Raw genomic sequence first — 18,737 nt, forward strand, 5'->3', positions numbered from 1 at the left:
GGGTGTGGGCAGGGCCCAGCTGTGCCAGCAGTGCAGCCCTGGTCTCCACAGTTCCCTTCTCCACTTCCAGACATGAAAGGACATTGCTAATCTGCATAGACCCTCTCCAGTGCCCTGAGCTGACTTAGGTGGGACTCCAAGCTAAAGCCAGAGCAAAGCCAGACTAAATGTTTCAGGCTTAGGAAAGTCTGGCATTTTTCTTTTCCTCATTACTTCCAGTCCCTCATGATTTCCTGCATGCCCAGAGAAAATTCACTTTGTTGTCCTCCTCAGCATCCTCCCAGGGAGGAATACTGAGATTTATGGGTGACTAAAAAGCAGATGAGAGCTGAGTCCTGTTGTTACCCTAATGCAAAGGCACTTGGTGTGTCTTTGTGCAGCCCACTTATGCCAGTGGCAATGGGAACCTCTGAGATCAGGGAACACAATGGGCTGCAGGGCCATCTCAATGCTATGAGAAGTCCCAGGGCTGAGTTGAGACATGTAACACTCATCCTTCCCTTCCTTAGGTATGCCTGAGGCAGTGCCTGTTCCATGGCAGGGAGTCTTTGGTGTTTTCTAATACTAGGAGAACCAGGAAAGTCTCATCAGAGTGAGGCATCTCCAGGTTTGTTTGGAGATCAGTTTTGAACTGTGCCATGATGTCAGTCTGTATGGACTGTTTTGTCACCAGCAAGAGTGGAACCAGAGGGTTTCCTTTCACTCTCTGCCTGTGGTCTCACATTTGGCAGGGTTTTTAAGTTCAGTCACACAGTTATGCAATGCCTCTACTGTCAGGCAATCTCCTGCTAACCAGGCCCAGGAATACTTAGCTCCCAGGTTTAGCCAAGCATGGGTGCCTGTAGCCTCACATGGCTGTGGGGGACCCAGAAGGGCTCTGTCCTTAAGACAGTCAAGGTCAAAATGGGTAAACACGCTCAGCTCTTACTGCATGACACCTGCTACTCCTACTCTTTCTCCTTTCTACATATCACCTCCCACAAACAGCACCTTTCCCTTCAGTCTCCACAAAATTGGTTAATAGTTAAATGTCAACCAAAGCAGCAAAACCTTTGCAGTTCTCAGCAGTCCTGAGCTCCCTGCTATCACTCAGCTGGCACAGCGAGCAAGGGCTGGGGAGGAAGCAGTGTGTATGTGGGTGTGCTCTTGTTGCATGAGAGAAGGGGATTACTGGAGCATCATCCGTGTTTTTCATTCCACACATCATCTGTCACCTGCCCTGCTGAGGAAGAGAGCTAGGCAGGCAACAAGCAGATGAAGCTGCAGCTGGCTGATGAACCTTCTTATGCCTTGGAGGCATGCTTCCCACTGTGTTGCTCTGACTCTGTTCTCTTTGAGGTCCCTGAAAATGTGAGTGTTACCTGGTGTGGGAGCCAGGTGTCAATGAGATAGAAAATGCATCTGCACTTCTTAACCCTGCATGAGGGAGGCACAAGATTCCGAGCTGGTCTCAGCCCAGTTCGCCTGAGGATTTGCAGCCATGGAGGGACCCACAGCTTGCAGAGGTGAATGTCCTTCCTTCCATTCAGGGCAAGTGCAGGTGTCTGTAGGCCACCCAAGCCAACGGAGGCCCCTGGTGTACTGCAGACAGGACCACGTATTTGGGTTTTATGTGGCAGCACAGACCTGTTACAGTCTCAAACACCATCCTCTTCTCTCTGATCCCAGGCAGAAGTCACTTCCTATTGTCCCCTACTTGAAAACTAAGTGGCAGGCCCCCAGCCTACAGTTAGATCTTTTAAAACCCAGGCACTGAAGGAACCAGGGCTGGAGTCCAGCCACAGTAGTGCTCCACATATATTGGTGGGTTAATAAGAAGAGACATGTGCATGGAAATTAATGAATCCCATAAAGGCGTGGCCTGAGGAGATGCTGTTGGTTTTGGCATACGAAAGAAATAGCAGTTGCTTAGACTTCAAGCATCCAGTGACAAGCAAGGGACTTGAGGAGCTCCCAGGGGAGGATAAAGTATGTCTTGGTGCTTCCCATGCAACACTCATACATCAGTGGATGGATTATTTAATTTTAAATCAGTTACAGCCATAAAAAAAAAAAAAATTCCACTTACTTTAGTGTGAAAATGAAATCTCACTGAGTTGCCTATCTCTGGCTAGGAGGAGGGATTTTAGCCAAACTCATTGCATCTATTTCCTAGTAAACAATATAATCCAGAAAAAATTAATATATATATAGTCAACTAATGTATTTCTAAGCCTCTTGTACTGTCTGACCCCACAAAATTCATCCAGGAGGATGCCTTAATCCTGTCCTCACTGTGCAGCCACTGTGTGCAAGCTCTTAAAAATGCTCTTGGTAAAAAAGGCTTCTCTATTCTCTGAGTCAATCTCTATACTCTGTATACAGGAATTTTATCAACATTATTCTGCTCAGGTATGAATTTGGTTTTCCTTGAGATGGCAGGTGTAAAGTTTCTGGGGGTCCTGGCATCCCCAGAATCATGGGAAAGCTGTCCCCACCTCTCCTGCAGCCAAAGGTCCACAGCATCTCTGGACAGACCTGTCCACCAGTGACCAGGACCATGGCACCTGGCCTCAGCTTTCCTGAGGAATAGCATAGCTCTTTTATCCTCTGAGTGTTCATGCTCCATATCATGCTTTAATTAAGGTGGATGATGGAAACTGGAACAGGTAACTTGTTTTAAAGCACCTTTCAGGTGTTTGTTACCCAGACAACCACTTGTAAGGAAGCTTTTATATACTCAAAGCTTGATGTGACTTTTGGGTATATATAAAGCAATTAGCAGAAGTAAGGAAATTAAGTTAGAAAAGTGTTTGAAACAGTGGGACTGAAGAGTGTCTGACACATTGGTGTCTGTATTTTTTAAAGGACTTGGAAACATGATGAAACTGCAGAAAGAAGAACCCTTAAAAACTGCAGAAGGGTTTGAGAAAGCCCTGCAGAATGAATCTGAAGGATATCAGTGGGGGTAACATAGTAAAAGGAAGATCAGAAGATGACTCAGGTTGTATGTGGATGTGTTCATGTAGGGGAAACAACTGCAAGATGAGGCTCTTGAAAGTAGGTGAAATTGGTGTTAGGAGAAGAGGTAGCTGTGCAAACTGGGAAAAATAGAATATGAAAATAACAATGCTGTTAATAAGCCTTTGTGAAAGTTTGAACTGCAGTGAACCACACACTCCTGGCTGGGTTTGCTCCAAGACTAACCAGATGAGATTCCAGTGTGGACATGCAGCCAGACTAGATGATTCCATGAGCTATTTCCTGGCCTTGTGGATGAACATCTGTGTTCATGTTGCCTGTTTTCCTAAGGAAAAAAAAAAAAGAGTTTATTCTGATTGCCATTTCTTCATCCCACAGTTTCATCTAAGCACAGTTCCATCATCCTCTTCAAAGTGTTGTTTATGTAGCTCTGTAAGGCCCAGGCCAGATCTCACCCTTGGCCCTTCTCCCAGCTCAGAACATGACTCTGATATGTCACTTCCAGAGCTCCATTTCAAAAATTAAGGCCCATTTGCAGGATGGCAAAAGAACAAGCATCTAACGGGACAAAACACATCCTGATGCCTCTAGAGAGGCAATTCCTGAGTTTCTTGGGCAAGCAGGAATATTTAACTACAGCCAGCCACACAGTTACAAGGTTTTCTGCCATTGTAAGGTTTGACCTATGGTGACTTTGGATCACAGCTTCCCAGAAACCCAGCAATCAGCAGAAACCCTATTGATCATGTCTCACAAATATCAAGTAAAATTAATTTTCCTACCTCTTATATATATATATATATATTCTTCATATATCTAAAAATAATCCCTGAAACCCCCCCATTTTAAGTGTTTCTTGAAAAATAACAAAAAACCCCAAGAAGCTTTGTAGTCAGTTATAAACAGGCAATGGGAAAATCCTGCACTTGACTAATTGTAGCACTGTGGCTCAGCTTTGTGTTTGGGGATTTCTCAAAGTTTAACTTCTGCATGAGTGAGCTCAGAGCCAAACTGAAAGTGAAAGTCTCTGCTTGGAGCCATGCTGAGCCAACCGCAGGTGAGCTGGGTAAATCTGCAACTCTGCTTCTGACCCACACCAGACTAATCAAATGGGTATTTTTGGAGCTAGCTTGAAGAAGAAACTTGAAAGGAGCTCGATTTCTTAAGAACAGCTGCTCAAAATCTTATTTTTGGCAGGCTGCTGGGAACTTTGGTCCTGAAATTGGAAGAAGTGTATGAAGTTGTCTCACATTTTGAATAGCTGGTCTTCAGCTGAAGAGATGCTATTTTATTTAGTGAAAAAATTTTACATTCAGTTAAAATTTCATGGTGCAGAAGTAATTTTTTAAAGCTTCAATCTTCCCTTCATTTTGTGAAGAGACGAACCTCATGTATTTTTCCTCAGCAGATTTACCACTGTGGCCCTGCTGGAGGCTCACATCTAGATAGGTGGCTGGGGGTAGCAGCACCAACAAGCAGCCATAGCTTTGTCCTCAGCACCTGGCTCATCAGCCTGGACTTGCTAAAGGGCATGTCCCTGGCCCCAGGGAACCTGCTCACATCCTAACTTCAGAGAGCCTGCTCAGGGCACAGCTCTTCAGGCTGTTATGCTTAGGTTATAAAAACATTTCCCAGGAAACTGGTAGCAGGTTCTTCATTTGATAACCTGGTAACCTTCTCCTTGCACAGACCTCAGGTACCTGTTGTACCAGGCAGAAAGCTGGTCCCTGTGTCACCTGTGGTGCTCTGATTTGGCTGAGCCCCAGGCCCTGTGCTATAATAAGCAAGGTCAGTAATAATCATGCTGATGGTGAGATCAACAACAGCAGAGTCAATCAAGTGTGCCCACCCTCGGACCATAAACCCAGCCTTTCTATATATACATTACATACTGACACAGTAACTCTTCCTTATCAAAACAGTCAACTCACTCTTTGTAGAATCAAAGAATCATTGAGGTTGGAAAATACCTCCAAGATCATTGAGTCCAACCCTTAACCTGATACTGCCAAGCCCACCAAAAAACTGTGTCCCCAGATGCCTCATTTACACATTTTTTGAATACCTCCAGGGATGGAGACTCCACCACTTCCCTGGGAAGCCTGTTCTAGAGCTTGACAACTTTTCAGTGAATCTAATACTTAAGCATTCATCAGTGAGTTTCAAATCAGCCATCTGATGTTTCTTGATATACATGAAGGGCACAAGCTCTCACTTTAGGAGATCAACTTCCATAAAACCTGTGCTCACCTTAAGATCATCAATATCCATTGCTCTTCCCCACGAGTTCAGTCATAGGCAGCTTTCCTCCTCCTCCAGCTCTACTTTTCTGGTTGGATTTCTCCACTTAGGCTCTGGCAATACAGTCTCTGGTTCAGATGCTATCTGATGAGCTGAGCCTTTGAAACAAATGGAAATGTGAGAGCCAGAATATCTCTTTATTTTGAAGAAACTTTGAAATATAATCATTCAGGAGGACACTAAAGGCAGAAAGGGAATTTGCCTGGACAGTTTTGGTATGAGGAGGACTGCTAGCATAACTCCAGGCAAGTCCATAGTATAAAAAAGGTTAAGTTCAACATTTAAATGCATTTCATCTGCTTTGCATATCATAAATGTTTCTCAATTTCAGGGTCCTAGCTCTTGTTTTTTGTAAGCTTCACAGGAAAGTGGAACACGGAGGAGACCAGGCAGTCTGAGGGGAATGATGGTTTTAAAGTTCTTTATCTTCACAAAAAAATGCATCAGGAATCTAGGACACTGTAGACCATAATTCAGAAAATGCTGCCACTGTAAACAGGTGCCAGCTGGATGTGTTGCAATCTAGTGTGTAAATCAATCTGACTAGAGACTCTTAGCAAAGCTTTGGCCCAGTGGGCCAGGACAGTTCCTTTGTAGTAACAGAAGGAAGGGTTTTCTGTACCCTAGCAGTCACAGAATGGGTTATGAAATACAATATTCCTGGCACCTGCTGTTTGTTTTTCTGTCAGGCTTTTGGTTTTTTTTTTCCTCTAACTGTTCTGCATGCATGCATCTAAACTCATACATGTAGTAAAAATTATGGCATCCTCCTGTGTCCTGCCCAGGTACTTGTGCTGCATATTTAGAAAAACACCACTACAAACCAGGTTAATTTTCCTTTTTGTGTCAGCATTGGAGAAAGGGACTTTGATCATTCTCCAGGGCCCAAAAACTTTGGTTTGCTTCTTAGAAAGACACTTTCCTTGGCTAAAATAATCAGCCTAAGCTCTAAATTCTTGGGGAAGAAAATACACCAACTTTTCTGACAAACTTTCTGCTACAGTCTTAAACTGCAAAGACCCCTGAACATCCTTTCTCTTCTCACAGGCAAAACATCCAGCCCACACACAGGTCAGTCAGGCCACAGCTCCTCACTGACTTTTTGCTTTCCTCCTACATTCAAACAAGTTGGTACTACTTTGTAAACCCCACATTTCTTAAATTAGTCAGGGGATGAATTAATTTATTGGTCTGAAGGGGTGGGAAATAACAAAGGCTGCACCTACTGATTCAGCCTCAATTGCGGTATTTGTCTTACTGATGGACAAAGTGCATCTTCTGCTTCCCATCAATACTATTCATGTCTGCTGAGAAGTGACTTATCAGAGAGAGATGACCGAAAAAGATCAGAAAGACATAAATGTATTCTTATTAATTTCTTCTTAAAGCCAGTTCACATGTAGTTTTTCATTTCCATTGTTTAGAGTAATTAAAAAAGTTTCAGTTATTTTTCACATACTGTATTAGACACACTTCCCATGAGAAATTTCCCCAGAAGGCACCCAAAGTCAGAATTCTTAAAATCAATTTGCAATGCCACTTTTGTGATACTGTGGTATGTGTTTTGGTTTAGTTTTTTTTTTTGTTTTTTTTTTTCCTGCTGAGAAGCACAAGAAGGAGCAGCAGTCATTTCTAGTTCTTTGGAGTTTGTTTGGTGGTGGGGAACTTTTCCCATTTATTTATTTCCTGATAGGGCTACTGGAAATTGAAAATTTTGTCTTTATTTTTCTTGGCTGCTTCTTGGGTGGCAGACGAAAAAGAATTGCAGCTCAGCTGACACTTAAAGAAGAAAGGCTGTGCTTTTAATGGAAATATTTTCATCTGCCTTCTTCAGCAGACAGCACATCATTTAAAGGTGCCTTTGAGGGAAAAATAGAGTAATTAAACACAGAATTTTGAGTATAAGCTCATTCAAGTGTTTTTCATCTTGCTTATGTTGCATGAGAAGACTAATGCAATAAAAGAACACATTAATCCACTTAGTGAATGTCCCCACTTTTTAACATGAGTGTATGCTGCTTTACAAAGAACAACCAAAGTAAGGATCTTTCTGTATGTGGCTGAGAGAACAGTGTGGTGAGAAAAGCAGAGGCTCTGGCACAAAAAGGCTCTTCTCTCTTCAAGGGCAGCAAGCTCACAGTCCCACTGCCAAGACCTAACACAAAAGGGCAGCATATGTGTGACAGCTAGCATGGATTAGACAAAAGTTTGTTAAGTGATTCTGCTTTGGAGGGTAGAAGGTACTCAGAAGAATGCTCTGACTCCCTACCAGCAATCTTTCTTTTGAATTCCCTGCTCTTCTTCTCATAGGAGCAGAAGCTGATGATAATTGAAAAATTTTCATCAAAAATTTCATTAAAATTGAAATAGTTACCAGTGTACCATTATTCAAACTTTTTCTAGGAAAACAGCCTTTAATTAAATAAGAAACTAAATTGGCCTACTGCTATATGCTTTTCTCTAGAGTAAATAAAATTAATAAACTAGAGGCTTGGAAGAAAAACCTTCTTATAAAGGTATGAGGTCTGCAACTATTTCTGAAACGAGTAGCATTATTTGCCATTAGAGATAGCAACCTGGATTAGGTGGTTCGGGAGAATGATCCAGCCTGCTAATTCCCTACATTCCTATGTTTTATGTACACTAGTTTTCTCCAACAAAACGGACCAAGCTGAAAACTCAACCATGTTCAAGGCTTCCATGAGCTGCTGAGTATTTGGGCATGGAGGGTATGTGGGTAGTATCAGTACTAAGCCCTATCAGTAGGGGCTTACCACCACCACACATCTTCACAAATCTTGGTTTCAATCACAACTACAAGCAGAAGTTCCAAAATAGCCCAAGAAAGGAAGTTCCCCAAGTTGTTTTTAAAATCAGGAAGTAGAAGGATGCTACTAAAGCCTCCAGAACTAATACAAATGCTACTCATTTGTCTCATTCACAGGGTATGCCATTCTCACTGAATGCTTCTGTAGCTCAGACTTTTTTGGGCTTCCCCATCATTGAGTATATTTTAAAGACAACATAAGGAGACTGTGTTTGGCCGCTCAGAAAACCACAGCCCCTGGGGATCAGACTGTAACAAAGAAGCCTTCAGATTAGGTGTTGCCTCAGGATTTGCTCCACAGACACCTCAACACAGTCAGCACGGAGAAAGGGCAGAGTAGTCCCCTTAAATGGCCCAGAACTGTATGGCCCAGAACTGTAATTGATATGAATTATAAATGCAGTCTGAAAATCTGCCCAGGATGTCCCTATTTTTTTTCCCAAGTTAAAATGACAGACTCGTGTAAGCACACAAACGCTGCCTACCTGTGTATATAGATGTCTGCATTTATTGGGATTGATCCTATTAATTTTTTTTCTTACACAGTGCACTTTTATCAGGAAACAAAGGTAATAAATAGTCAGAGAGACTCTGTCCAGCCTCCTCAAAATGCAGATTTTTTTGTTCAATTTGGGATAAATATATAGAATACCATCAGCTCAGAGAGCAGTGGCCAGGAGTTTGTCTGTTACAGTAGCTGTGCATCCAGTGTTGTCTGATAGCCATGGAAGACTAAGGCTGGGAGCACTGTGTGTACTTCCCAGCACAGAGTACACAGGCTGATGGCAGCTGGTGTGAACCAATTTGGTGAAACAATTAGAGCTCCCTGACCTTCCTCCTTGCCCTGGGGTTTCGAGGTCTGGCTTCAACATCTTTCAGGTTAGAAAATACTTGCAAAAGGTTAAGATTCCTACTCTGAAAAGATTTGTTTGTTTGATTGCTTTTTCTCTGCCTCTAATGATGCCTCACACTGCAAAGAAAAGAAACATGGAGAAGTCTGTGAACGGGCTGGTAGTGGTCCTGGGGACCAGCCAGGATTTGGGGAGATCTGGAGAAGAATCAAGCTACCTCGGGTTGTGTCTTTCTCACCTTGCCTTGCAAAACTCATATTCTCCATCTGTCTTTTGTCCTGGAAGTGGGGAGGATGGCAGAGGTGCTGCTGTTCTAACATTGCAATCAAATGAGGCTCTCATCTGATGGGACACTGAGGCACCTCAGGAACATGGCCAGATACAGAATGTACCCCATTGACTTGGACTGATAAATGATATTCAGGATATTTAAAGTGCAACCTAAATGAGTGTCAGTGTTATGTCACAGAAGATTTATTTTTATTTGGGCTGATGGATACAGGTGTTAGTGTTAGTGTGTGTGTGTGTATGTGTGTGTTTTCTCACTTCTGAAGGTCTCCAAAGGATTGAAGTCATCTGTGAAAGGTTAAAACTCCCCAAGAGAAAAATATTTAAAAAATAAAAATAAGCTTGAGGCTACCCACAGGTGGTGTTGACAAATAACTGTTTCCCAGGGGTCCAAGAGAATTTTTGCCTTTTTGGGCTGACTGAATGCTAGTTAGTGAGGCATGAATGTGACAATCATTCTTCTCTATGTTACCAAATAATCTGAAACCTTTCTCTGACTTTTTCAAGTATATTGTGGTTTGTAATCACTAAGTCAGTCAGCTGCTGTGAGGATGATAGAAGCCATGGTCATCTCAGCACTGGGGGAAGACCCAGTGGGGCAATGATGACCAGCATGTCCCTGAAAACAGAGTTCTGGTCATGGGAATGATCAATTCAGCAAATTTCTCAAACAACAAAATGTACAGAGCTGCTGTCAAAATAAAAGCACAAGTCAAGCTAGGTCACTTGTCTGGCAACAAAGTCAAGAGCTCATTTAAAAGAAATTGTGTCTGACTTGTAGAAAACTTCCATGTTGGCACTACAAGCCACTAGGCATTGAGGCAAGAGACCGACCAGCTGCCATGGATCTTATGATGCTGTCAGTCATGCGGACCAGGTTTGCAGAGAAAATCTCTCTCATGTGCCTTTTAGACATTTACTCAGCAGATCAGCTGCCATGGCCCTGGTGGAAGGCTTTCTATGCCCCTCACTTTGTATGATTCTATATGCTTAAACTTCTGCTCTCAACAGTCCCTGGCAGCCTTAATGAGAGAAATGGGCAAAGGCTCCCAGTCTCACCAAGGTGAACCTGTGCAAACTCTTACCTTTCTCTACTCTCTTGTAGATTGTTGCAAGTCTAGAAGTTATTATAAATGGTCAGATTAAAGGGACTGTTTTGTCCCTGCTTCCTTGTTAGTTCATTGCATGGAAGAAGACCCCACTTCTAGTTTTATCATCCTCCCACATGCAAACCCCTCAAAACCTGCCAGTTCCTCTCTGAGGAGGAGGATGGTGTGAAGAAATGTCACCAGTAATTACTTTCTGAGTGCACAGTGGGCTGGAACATCCTCTCGCTGGCACCTGCTATTAGCCTTCCCAGGAGGCCCTTGCTGACATGTGCAATCCCACCTGCTGATCTGCCTCTGCTCTCATTCCTTTTTTGCCTGCTTTCTGCCTGGTCTGGAGGCATAAACCAAACTGCTGTCCTGGGAGTGTCCTACACCCTGTGCCCTGGGCAAAGCTGGGAATTACTCAGTTTAGGGCATTACTATTAGCTATTACAAAACCATCAGGAGAAATGAAACACGGGAATCCCAGGCTTCTTTTGTCACAAGGGAGGCAGGAGGGTAGTATGGACTCATGCTGCTGAAGGGAACCTAGGCAGGTATATGAGATGCACCTCAGGGCATAAAAGAGCAGAGTGAGAACTTCTGCTGGGAAGAACAATTTAAGAGCAAGGTACTGCTGTTGAATACTGTGAGCACTATGGGTGGAAGGAAAGTGGTGGTGTTAATTCCTAATTGTCTTTGACAACCTTTGGTGATTTCTACCTCCCCAAAAGCTTAGTGGGTTTGAAGAAAATAATGCAAGGGTATTTGTATCACTCTGTCTTTAGGCCTCTGCTACAGAGAGCTACAGTCAGCAGGTACATCAAAGTTTTGTTACTAGCTGCTCTTCAACTGAAGTCTAACCACTCCTGGCAGTGTTGAGAGAAGTGTAAGCATACATACACTCTCCTGTAGGATAGCTGGTTAGCAGGGATCAGGTTAGCCAGCATTAATGGGTTGAGGCCCAGTGACAACTGGGGAGTCTCTAGTACAAATCAGCCGTGACATGTGCAAGTGCCACTAGCCATAATCAGATGATACAACAGGATGGCTTCTTGGTTTCGTCTACACTTTTGTTATTGTGTATTACATGGGAAGATCCCAACACCTCCTGAATTCCTGCAAGACCTTAATGGATTTGTATTTTGCACTTTGAATTTTAACACTACTCATAAAAGAAAATTATACGTTCTTCATTTTCCCGTGGTCATGTGTATCTCTTTTTAATGCAACAGGTTTGTGGAGAAGTAATGATTCCTGCCTGTGCACAAGATTATTAGTATGCCAAAGTCCTGTTAAAGGCTTATTCACATGGTACCATGGTGAGGATCAGCCAAAGGGTATCAGTGATCCAGTGCCCACTTACAGTAAAGGATATTGCACTAAAGGAAGATCTCACTGTGGCCCAATAAGTTAGTCCAAGGAAGAGCTCATTCAGAACAGAGTTTCTCTAGGGACACAATGAAATCTCTTCATTCATAAGATTTTGGCTGGAACTAGATCTTTGAATCATACTCATTTTTTTTACAGAAACTTGATTCAAGCACTATTTAGAGCAATTCATCTCTGAATCCCAGCTTTGCAATGTTTTTGTGCCATGTTTCTGTGACAACTCAAATCAAAACCTAGATGCTGAGCCACATCCCTTTTCTCTCTGTGTCTCCAGACCTAGAATTCCAGGCAAGCACCCTGTTATTAAATCCATCCTCTGTATTATCAGGTGCAGGCTAGGACATGGTTTTATGTTTTTACCATCTACTTTCTATAGAGGTGATTTGGGGGCTGCATCAGATAGACTCCCTGTACCTCCTTTCACTGGTACTGAAAATACAAGGGGTCAAATGTAATGTACTGCCTAGGTGCAGGTTAGTTTTATCTCAGCCATGCTTAGTGCCCAGTGGTCATGAAGAACAACAAACTGAAAGGAGTTATGCTGCTGGAGCTTGCCTGACCTCTCCCTGACACTAACCTCATCCAAAATTTGCCAAGGTAGTTAAATTCTCAGCTCCCATTTTGTTTCATGGTGAGTAGGTGATTAAAAAGGCATTAGGTCCCTAAGTATCTTTGAGGATCTAGTCCTAGGCACCACTTCCTCACCAGAGCCCTCAGTGGTAACTCCCTAGCACAAGGATGCCCCCCGCTGCCAAGGCCAGCTCCAGCCTGCTCCTGCTGAGATGGAGCAGAAGTTGTGGTAAAGGAGATTAAATCCCACCAGTGGGCATGTACTGTTTCCATACCCTCTTCTCTTCCAAGGAACAGGGACTAAGATGATACCCATACCATAAAAAGCAGAGCCCTCATACATGTGCATCATCGTGAAACCCCCATTCTGTGGTTTTGGAATGGAAATTCCCCATTTTGAGAACAGAAATTTTTACTAAAAGCGATAGACTATTTCATGACAGCAGGCTTTTATAAGTGCTCTCTCATAAAGCCACAATCCAAAAGACAGAGGCCTGTGACTTTTACCCATTTTCTGTGGAAACTTATCCCTGTTTAATTCTGAACGCCACCTAAAAAGAATGGTGTTATTTTACACCTGGGATGCCTGGAGAGCCAGGCTGTAGGAATGGGGCCCTATTTGGTTATACCTGTACAGGTACAGAAATAGCTGCACAAGCCACTCTGAGAGAAAGCAGTTTTGGCGGGAAAATTCATTCTGCAAGACTGGTGGCATCTTGCACACTGAGAAAAAGAGAACGAACAAAAACCGAATTTTGAGGAACTAAAACTTGGATCTGCTAAGCAATTGTAAAGAATAAAAAAGAGAAGGAAGAGAGGAGAACAACCAGTGTCTGACTGTAATTTCCTTTCAATGAATTACCTCTATATAAGAAATTAAGCAACTGCTTTCAAGCTGATGAAACTCTGATTTTTTTTCAGTAAGTACATCATCCAGCATTTAGAAACTAAACTGGACAATACAGGCATAGGTTTTTATTCTTATTTTCATTAAAATCAGCCTATCTACACAGAACACTGGGCAAAACACAGCCAAAATTCTCTAAGGTAAACTAAAAAGAAATATTGGTTGACCAAAGAGAGGATATTGTTCCTGTTTGCTATTGGATTCTTCCCCTACTCTTAAAAATAAGTAATCTGTGGGGTATAAAATGGGCCTTTGTCTCTTGACCAGGTACTTCAGTGTACTGAAAATAAAAGAGCAGAATATCAAGCTCTGAAGTGATACATAAGCCCAAATGCAATTATTTTCATTTTTTTTAATTTACATTTACATTCATTTTTCATTTACTCATGACGAGAGTACAGGAAAGGGACAAACCTACTAATTACTAGGATAAAACAGTGATTTCTGCCTTGATACCAAAAGTATTTAGCTCATCCTTCAGTCCAACATGTTCAGCTAAGGACTTGTCTGTGTGCTTTTCAGCAAAGTGATGAACTGAATCAAATACTTTGGTGTACTGAACGTCTCAACATACACACGGTGTCACAAGGGTGGAAAGGAGCATTCACTGGCTTGTCATTGGGATATAGAGCAAATAGTCAACCTCCATCCATAGATCCCTTCAGTCAGCATTCCAGTGATGTTTTTAAGATTAAACACAAAGTTTATGGAATTGGCAGCTACCTCTTACTTTCAGCATTTCTTCTGTGTTGAATATACAAGGCAAGGACCTTCTTAGGAGCTTGAAGATATAGAGTAGTTGCAATTACTTCAGTAGCATGCAGCACTTCCCAAGCTCACATTGAAGGAAGCAACTCCTCATTGAGCACATAGACATCAGATGACACCATTTCCCACTGTCAGACTGATGACTAAAGCATAGCCTCTGCTGTGACCATGCTGGAGTCCCCGTGTCAGATCCCTTGCCAGAGGCCAGGCAAAGGGAGGGGAGTTCATGCTCAGAAACATTTCTAATTACACAATCTAGAGAAAAAGGCTGGTTCAGTCACCATATTGAATGTTTAGTTCATTGTCACATGATCACACATTGTCACATTTTCTTATATTATCCTGATGATAAGCTGCATGCTTAAAATAAATGTGTATGTGACATGGCCAGAAGGTGACTGCTGCATTCTGATATGGCAAGTAGAACTGCAAAGACCTTGGAGGGACACAAATAATGCCCAGAAAAAGAACGTGTTTTTCTCATGGGTGATGCACTTCAAAACATGGTTTCATTTGTCAAAAGTTTGCCTGGAGGGTTACAATTAATGTCTTCTCTTTGCTGTGGAGTGCATAGCAGGCAGGAGAGGCAACAGCTGCTGAACTCTTTATGGTGTTCTCCTGTATGTACCAGTTTTCAACAAAAGATATCAAAAGCACTTTTTGCAGTGCAGTGACCTTTTGTTTTTAGCACATTATTAAAAGAAACATTTTCATATTAATCTGAAAAAGCTACCTTTCAGATTTTGCATGGAAAATCAAAGGGCAAACTGAAGCATCTCCTGGAGTTCGCTCACAAAATGCCAACACAAAGATGCAATTACAGCCTTCGGTTAGTCTGAAAATTCCCTAATAGGGGGATTACTGTGTTGTAGCTTGTTTACATTTACGGGTTGATTACTGAGTGCTGAGTAAGCATGTTAAATTGTTAAAGCAATGACTTTTTCCATGCTTTTGATGTTTATTAGGTCTTTTCCTCTAAGGCCAGAATGAAAATATTATCTGCGTTGTTTATTCATGTCAGTCTCACAGTTATGACAGGTTTACATTGCAGCACACTCTCATCCAAAGAGTGGGAATATTTGGTTCTGGAAGCAAATAGAAATGTTGCAGGGAGGAGGAACAACAACTGGGACATAAGAAAGGCCTCTCAAGCTCTTCTTCCAGCAATCCAGCTCTCCTAAAACAGCCCAGGCAGGTGCCAATTACTATGATACGTTGTATCTTTAAACATTGTTTTGCTGAGTATAGCACTGGAGGTGATTAACTTAGAGCTATAACAATTTCAGGAGGTTAATTTTGTAAAATAAACTCTGGAGATTTTTCTATAATGCAAGAACAGCCACTTTGCCCTGTTACATACTAAATGGAAGAAGGACTTCCTGACACATGTACCATCATCTTCAGTTTGACATTACTTACAGGATAATGAGTGCTCATGTTTATTCTCTGAATGCTAAGTTCAATTAAGTTACACAAGGAAAAGATCAGTTCACAGGGTTGCACAAGCAGAACTAAGACTCTGTATCAAAAATGGTCGTTGGTTTACACCTGAACTTAACATTCTTTGACTTAGCATTTTAGATCTTATGGTGCCTAAATAAAAGAGGATTCCATCTCTCTTTGAAAAGACCCTTCCCTTGAGGTACTTCTGGGATACCTAATCTTATTTTAACATGTAACTGTAAAACTTATCAATGGATCTAGTAAAATTCTGAGCATTTCTTCTCTATTTGTCCTGAGAATTAGGACAGACATTTCTTTTCAGACCTGAGGAAGGGTTTTGTACCTGTATCAGTTGGCCTGGTTAAAGATGTATTCTCCCCTCACAAGCTTTCATGCTATTTCTGAATAAGGCAGTTTGAGACTGTAAGAACACACACAGATACTGTTTTCAGAGGAAAAAAACAAAAACAAAACCCAAAGCAATATGCTCTGATAAGTGGGAGAAAAGGTAAAGCTTGAACAAACCACAAACAAACCTTTAAAAAGAAGTGGAAATGAAGAAAAAATTCTTCTTTTCAAGCCTCCGCTATCACTGATCAGGGAAATTGACATTGTGGTATGCTGGGTAGCTTGTCAACATGCTCCTTAGTGTCATCTCTGTGCAGTGATTGCAGACTGAAAGCAAATGCAGGGTCCAGAGCAGGCACATGCAGGTGGAATAAGTAAAGGCACCATAACAGCACCTGGTTTGCATGTCTGCAGCATAAATTAATGTCCAGCTTTTCAGGAATGCAGGCACAAAGGAAACAGCCTGGCCTTCAAGCTGAGCCCTCTCCAGCAAAGGGTCAAATAGCTGAACTCAAACTCAAAAGCATTTTTAGTTCCTCTGACTCCACTCTCACAAGAGGGAGATCCCAGCTCCTGCTTGCCCTGCAGGGTAGGAATTTCTCCCTTTTTCCTGGCCTGGAAGTGTCACTGTGCTTTTGCAAATGTGCAGGTGAGGGCCTGGCTGCCCTGGCTCTGGCAGCCCTCAGTGCCCTCCTGTTGTGTTGGTCAGAGCTGGTGCCTGAGGCTGTCCCAGCCATCCCTGTGGGCACCTCCACTCTCTGCATGTCCCTTCCTCCCAGAGACCTCGCAGCAGGAGGCAGAGCCTGTGCCATTTGCTTTCAGAAATCCTCATAAGGTAGTCACGCTTTAAAACAGGAGAGCAGCACAGAAGAAGTGCAGTGTTTATATAAAACACTAACAAGGCAGCTGTTGCTAGCAGCAACAATATGGCAATCACCAGCTAATATGGATATGTTTGTTTCAAATTTATCATCTTGATTTTGATGGGTGGCCAAAACTTCACAGAACATTTTATTTTGCAGTGTGTGGATGTGCCTGCACAAGGACAGCACATGACAACAAATAACCCTCTCAAAGCATGTGGTCAGATGTGCTCGGGGGAGTTCAGCTTTAGTTAGCAGTTGTCCCTGGAAAGATTTGCTTTGCCTGACACTGCTTTTGCCTGGAGAATGGAATCTAGATGTGTGGTCATAAAAGCTCCTATTCTTCATTAATTTAGTGGTGTTGAGGACCTGGTTACTGGCAGTTGCACTTATTACTTAGGAAACAGGTACAACACAGGAATGACAAACTCACAAGTGCAAAACAATGATGAAGAGTTTGGGGATGTTCCCATCAAACCCCTGGGGCTTGGAGGAAGCCAGTTGGAGAGAAATGGGCAAAATCCAACTACTTCTGGTTGTTTCTCCTGGTCACCTATGGTAACAGCTGTGTTCATGGCACTTGCAATCCTGGAGCAGCTCTCGCATTACCAGAGCAGTGGTAAGGTCTTGCATTCCTGAGCCTGCCTTTCTTTTCTAGTTTTTGTATCAAGAGATGCATGTAGAATGAAACCCCAAATTACACTTGGACCAGGTTTTCTTGGTCTTATTCCAGACTGGCTTCTAGGCCAGTGTCAGTCTACAGGTTGTATTTTATGTGAAAGTGAGACGACTTAAGCCTGAAAATCACATGCAAGTTAGCATTCACTGTCAAATCCAGGTTGTTTTTTGTTCCCCCTGATTCACATTTTGAGATCTGATTTGAATTTTGATGCTGAAATTCAAAGCAAAACAGAAGATGCAGAAACAAGATAAATACAAGCCTACATGAAAAAAAAAACTAAAAGAAAATATTTGTGTTAATCCTGAAAAGCAAAATCAAGATTCACACCTCTCTGTATTCAGTAAGAAGCATAATCTGTCCCTGACAGCAAATGAGCTTGGCAAACAGTTCCATCTCAGTTTCTGATTTGCAAATGAAGAACATAAATAAACAAATTAAGTGAAAAACCTGGTGGAGTAAAAAAAAAAGTAAGCATATTGCTTTTCACTATTGTTTGAGTACCTTCAACCAGGAATCTTGAAAAGAACAGATTTCAGACTGAATTGCACATGTTCTTTGCTATTTTCATTTAAGTAAGCAAAAGTATAGATCTGTATCTACTCAGTCAGAAATGACAGGAAACTTCAATTCCCTGATTACTTTGTGCTGGTCACCTCAGCGAACCCAAGGAATGAGTAATTCCCAAGTGCCATGGACATACAATAGTAAACTGAGTGCAGACACAGCCAAACAGCAGCACAGGCCCTTTGGAAAAATGGCCCATATGCATCTGCCCTCCACAACTGAGAAAGCATCCAGAGGACCCAGTTACCTGAGGATGAGTAAAAATCTTTAAAGCTGCCAACTTAGTACCCATGAAAGAATAAACAAACCATACTGCAAAGCAAATGCAACCAAAATGGTGTCACAGGAAGGGCCTAGAATGCACCTTGTGCTGTATTTATAGTATTATCTTTGATTTGTAATTTTTCCCCATGCAGTAGTAGAACAGTGTGTAGAAGGGTGGTGCAATCTAACCTTGATATCTTATTCAGGATATAAATCAGCTGAACAGAGCTGGGAAAAACTGACAGTGTGCTTCACTTTCCAAAGGCAGGTTTGGTATGAGTCCAGACTCTACCTGACTAAACCTGTAGTAGTTCAGCACCAATTGTCCGCTGTTCTTGTTCTGAATTGTTACAGGTAGGAAGTAGGGACTAGTCTGATCAAAGGTCTGTCTGAACTCTTCTGTGATCAAACCCTGAACCATGCCTGTGCATCCCACAACACACTCTGGAGAGCGGTAGGAAATCAGAGCTGCCTTCAGAAGGCATTTATAAATGTGGCCTGTTTCCAGAACCCACTTGTCACCTTGTTCTTTGAGTCCACGGACAGATTGTACAGAGCTTTCCCTTCCAAAAGAACTACTACCCCAACAGCTTTCTGAGCTTGGCACAACTGCTTTCCTT

General features: G+C 42.3%; 1 protein-coding gene and 1 long non-coding RNA gene across 2 annotated transcripts in view; one reads left to right on the forward strand and one right to left on the reverse strand.

The window, feature by feature from the left end:
• LOC111926757 (uncharacterized) overlaps window positions 1-18,737 on the reverse strand; it is a 63,572-nt gene that overhangs the window by 22,509 nt on the left and 22,326 nt on the right. The window contains exons 2-3 of the long non-coding RNA XR_015280978.1: window positions 5,212-5,360; window positions 3,187-3,286 (exon numbers count right to left, since the gene is read on the reverse strand). This is a non-coding gene — a long non-coding RNA (uncharacterized LOC111926757). The remainder of the gene's footprint in view (window positions 1-3,186; window positions 3,287-5,211; window positions 5,361-18,737) is intronic.
• Window positions 1-18,737, forward strand: part of TAGAP (T cell activation RhoGTPase activating protein) — a 36,646-nt gene that overhangs the window by 6,159 nt on the left and 11,750 nt on the right. The gene's annotated exons all lie outside the window — the stretch shown is intronic.

Source organism: Cyanistes caeruleus, chromosome 2 (genome assembly GCF_971803275.1).
Source record: "Cyanistes caeruleus chromosome 2, bCyaCae1.hap1.1, whole genome shotgun sequence".
In the NCBI taxonomy this organism is placed as follows: Eukaryota; Metazoa; Chordata; class Aves; order Passeriformes; family Paridae; genus Cyanistes; species Cyanistes caeruleus.